Source organism: Alligator mississippiensis, chromosome 7, assembly GCF_030867095.1.
Source record: "Alligator mississippiensis isolate rAllMis1 chromosome 7, rAllMis1, whole genome shotgun sequence".
In the NCBI taxonomy this organism is placed as follows: Eukaryota; Metazoa; Chordata; order Crocodylia; family Alligatoridae; genus Alligator; species Alligator mississippiensis.
In genome coordinates this window covers 13,387,631-13,392,408 of record NC_081830.1, presented here as the reverse complement: position 1 = coordinate 13,392,408, position 4,778 = coordinate 13,387,631, and the positions used below count along the sequence as shown (strand labels likewise).

General features: G+C 45.0%; 1 pseudogene; it reads left to right on the top strand.

Moving 5' to 3' along the window:
- Positions 1-232: 232 nt before the first annotated feature.
- On the top strand, positions 233-1,170 carry LOC132251757 (olfactory receptor 6F1-like; annotated as a pseudogene).
- Positions 1,171-4,778: the final 3,608 nt, after the last annotated feature.

Sequence of the window (4,778 nt, the reverse complement as noted above, 5' to 3'; positions counted from 1 at the left end):
CCTATGATTGTTATAACCTCTAGACACAACTCGATGCGACTCAGGTTCCCCCAGTGGCTCAGATAACACTGCAACAGAGTAGAGAACAATAGATGATAGTGTTTCAAAAGCTTGTTCCAAAAGGATATATATATATTTTTAATGAGTACGTTATTAAATATATTTCACAACATCCAGCAATGTATTGGGTAATATTCAGTTGTATCCCTTACTGTGTCTTGTGACTTGACAGATGAATGTTGCAGCCAGTGCAGAGAGGGGGAACCAGAGCAGTCCGTATGTTTTCATCCTCCAAGGATTCCCTGGCAATTGTTATTTTCAGGTCTCCCTCTTCATGCTCTTCCTCTTCATGTACATCCCAACAGTGACAGCAAATGTCTCCATCATACTCTTAGTGAGAACTCACCCACAACTACACACACCCATGTACTGGTTTCTCTGCAACCTCTCGTTCCTGGAAATATGGTACACAACAGCTTGTGTCCCTAAAGCCCTGGCTGTCCTCTTGGAGAAAAGTCAGGCAATCTCCTTCCTTAGCTGCCTCCTACAGATGTACTTTGTTTTCTCCCTGGGCTGTACAGAATATTTCCTCCTGGCTGTCATGGCCTATGACCAGTATTTGGCCATATGCTACCCACTGCACTATAGCTTCATTATGAATGACACCTTGTCTGCTCAGCTGGCTCTTGGCTCTGTGGCTTTGTAGCTATTTCTGCCCCAGCATATTTGATCTCCAGGCTGTCCTTCTGTGGATGTAATATCATTAATCATTTCTTTTGTGACACAGCCCCATGGATAGTTCTCTCCTGCACTGACACACATTTAGTGGAGCTGGTGGCCTTCATCATCTCATTCATTGTCATCCTGGGCTCATGCACAATAACTTTGGTATCCTACATTTACATCATCTCCACCATATTGAGCATCCCATCAGCCAAAGGTCACCAAAAGGCCTTTTCTACTTGTTCTTCTCATCTGATTGTCGTGATTATCTGGTATGGCTCCACCATTTTCCTGCATGTCAAGCCTTCCATAAAGGAGTCACTCGATTTGACCAAAACTGTCCATGTACTAAACACTATCGTCACTCCAGTGCTGAACCCCTTTATCTGTGCTTTGAGGAACAAAGAGGTGAAGGATGCTTTGAGAAAAGTGGTCAGTGCGGCATGACTCACTCTCCCAAAATGTTACTGTCAGTAGATAAACAATATACTGTCTGATGACATTTTTACTGTCCAAGTGCTGATATCCCTTATTCTCAGAAGTCACCGTGACCTCAGCATGTTAGAAAGAGGATGTCATGCCTGGGGAGGTCGGGCCCTGTAGACCTGGGCTCCATTTCCAAGCCTATCGCAGAGGAAGTCTGTGACCTGGCCAAGTTGCTCCAGTTCTCTGTGCCTGTTTTTGCCATCCACAAGCTAGAGATAATGGTGCTGTCTTCATTTTCTTAAAGCTTTCTGGACTCTACTGAGGAAAAGTGTAGATTGTGTTATGATCTCACTTCAGCTCCCCTGAAAATCCGATCCATTGTCATTATTACTATCTAGGTAGCAAGTGCTCTGGTTACCCACAGCTGTCATGTTCCTATCTAACCAAAGAACTGGAAGACAGTGTAACTACTGGCTCATGTATTTAAAAGTAACAGAGGCTCCTTTCAACATTCAGTCCAACTACTGAGTAAATATCAAGCATGGTAAAAAGATAAATAAATCTGTGATTTGGAAATAATGTTGAGGACTAAGTACAGAAGTTACACACAGACCGGTTTAAGGGATCAGAAACTGGTTTAAACCTGTAACAGAATATAAGTGCAGTGCACATAAACCAGTTTCAAAATGGCCAAAAACAGTTTGAGATAAACCTGGTTGAATGCAGTATTGACTTAACTGATAGAGCTCAAACAGGTTTATGCAATTTCTGTCCCAGACCTCTTCCTGGTTAAGTTAAACCAGAATCCCCCAGCATCCCAGCATGCTCTCTGAGCTGAATTGTGCTCTCTGCTTCAGCCAAGCAGGGCTGGCCCTGCCCCTTTGCTCCCCAGCCAGAGCAGGGGTAGGTAGGGGCGGGGGCCTGGCCAGACGCTGGCCCTGGAAGGGAGCAGGGAAGAGTTTTATTCCACTTCTCCCTCCCCTGTCCCACCAGCAGGACCTGCCAGGCATTTCTCCCTTGCTGCTCCAGTGCGAGGGGCCTGGCCAGCCCCAGCAGTAGCCTGGAGTGACCTGGCCAGGGTGGGGGTGTAATTCCTCCCTGTTCCACCAGCATGGACCCAAGCCGGGGTCCACCAGGTGCTCCCCCTTTGCTACTGCAGCGCCAGGCGCGGGGGCATGGCCAGGCCTGTTCCAGACTTGTTCCAAAGAACAAGTAGGGCACAATCTGTTCCTTACTGTGACATAGATATCATCTCAACAGCACAAATAAATGGTGCTGGGGACAGGGGAAACCCCTGCTGTACCCCAGACTAAATACAATAAGACTTGTTCAGGTGAAAATCTAACCAGCATGTCCATTTCTACTATCAGTGGTACATGTACCACAGTTTGGAAACTACTGTATTAAGCCATAGATCTGTAGAAGATTTTAACTTCTTTCTGCCTAGCACTCTGTGCTACCATATACCCCTGTAGCAGTGCATTAGAAAGATGAATTTTTATGGGGATCAGACATGTAGGATGCACCGATCAGTCACCTGCCTTATGCTGGTGTAGACAAGAAACCACAAGATGTACAGCCCTACATTTGTGTAATTTGTTTGAATCTTGTGTAGGAATACTGCAGGGACAAGCAGGTTGAAATACATAGCAGTGGTAATTACACTGGTGAAGGTGTAGTGTGTCCATGTCTAGTCAGAGGTAACCATTTCCTCAAGGGAAATGGCTTGTAACAGCCACCGTGAGGCAGTGTGATAACCTTCCTGACTCAAGGCATGGATATAAATTGCAAAAGATGAGCAGCTATCAGCGGGCAGCTGCACATACACAGTAGGGGCTGAGAACCACTGGCTCACACCCATCGCACACCTAATGGAGCCACATTCTCCTCTATTTTATGTAGGAACTTACACCATAGTTATTATAACGGTGTGTATGCTCATAACACTTTCCAAGCAGTCTTAAGAGCACCTCTGAGAGACAGGACATCCCCAGAGTGGCTTTACTGTCTCATTTCTAGGCTGTCACCTCTCACAAGCAGGCCAGAGGCAGAGAGTAAGAGAGCTGCAGTGGAGGGTCCAACCCACCCCCAAATTCTGCCTAAGAGGAACAGGTGCCTCTGCTCCTTCCTCCCTACTAGAAGCCCACCTCTGCACACCACAAGTCCTCCCCAGTGGCAGCTCACTAGACAGGCCACCTCTATCACTGCCTGTTTCTCCAGTGGTGGACAGCAATGGGAGTGGCAGACCTGGCACTCTGCTGTCCCTCCCTGTGCCCCACTACAACTCAGGTGATCTGCCTTGAGATCCTGTCTGGGAAGTCACTGTTCACATGCATGGTCGAAGTGTCCCACATCCCTGTCTTTGCTGCCTGCCCTGACTGCAGCAGAGATTGTATTAAAAATAGCCTGACATGATTTGGAGATGATGCTTAGTGACAACAAGACCAGGGTAAGTCAACACATCCTGGCACACCCTGTGCAGGGTACCCATCACCAAGAGAACCGGTGGCTTCCAGTGACAGCTGCTGCATGGGGTCTTGGCCATGGGCACCTCTGTGCACCACTTAGGTTGCAGAGTGCCTCTTCCACAGCCCAGCGTGACACAAACTATTCCACATTTTATTATAAAGCTAAGAGTTTAGATCCAAATGTGCCCACACCAGGAAGCAAAGGACAGAAAGAGGAAGAAAGAAAGAATGATAGATAGATCTTCTGAAAAGTAACAAACCCACTTCTTGTGCAGTTCGAGTTCATTAAGCAGATACTGAAGAATTCTGTATTCTCCATATTCAAGTGGTTTCTAAACAGGTTTCAATGTTTGGTCAAATGAGTGTTTTTATTACCGACAAGTATTTCATTCTTGGCTCCTTGGGAGGGCCATTGATTTTGTTATTAATAGTTTGCAATGATGTAAAAAAAATAAATAAAATTCTTTTTTTTCTCTCTTTCTCTCTCTATCTGTCTCTCTCTCCGTGTCTTTACACCCAAGACTTATGAACACATTCTTTATGCATAGTGAACTTCATTGGGCAAGGTCTACAGAATGGCTATTTTCAATGTCAGGAGCACTGCATTATTTTTTTAAACATTGTTGGTTTGTTTTGTTAGTTTTAAAGAATATTTTTCATGATGGTATAGCTAATTGTTTAGAGACAAAGCAAATGGGAAATGAACCTAGCAAGGTTTTGCAATGCAACTGTAACCACTACCATAGCCATCCCCAGAAGAGGGTTAAAGATCAAGCAAAGACTCCTAGCCCCTCATGACTAGTCAAGGGAAGTGGCAAGAACATAATAGCCAACAGGTTGCATCTGTTTCTATCCATCTAATCAAAGATCTGGAGTGACAGACCCCTACTCGGAAAGCTTCCTCATCCATTTCATTTGAAACATGTTAACTTTATTTTTTCATTTGGATAAAACTAATAAAATTTTCAGTTAAAAAAATAAAAAGTTCCAATAATCATTAACAACAACTCTCTCAGTAGCACACCTTCTAAAAAGAAATCTCTCTAATTAGCGGTGAAGCACCTGCTGCTCCAGAGAATTGTAGGAGCCCACATCCATCATTATAACATCATGCGCTTTAATGGGCGCTCCAAGGAATACTGTGCTGGGGTGAGGAGCCAG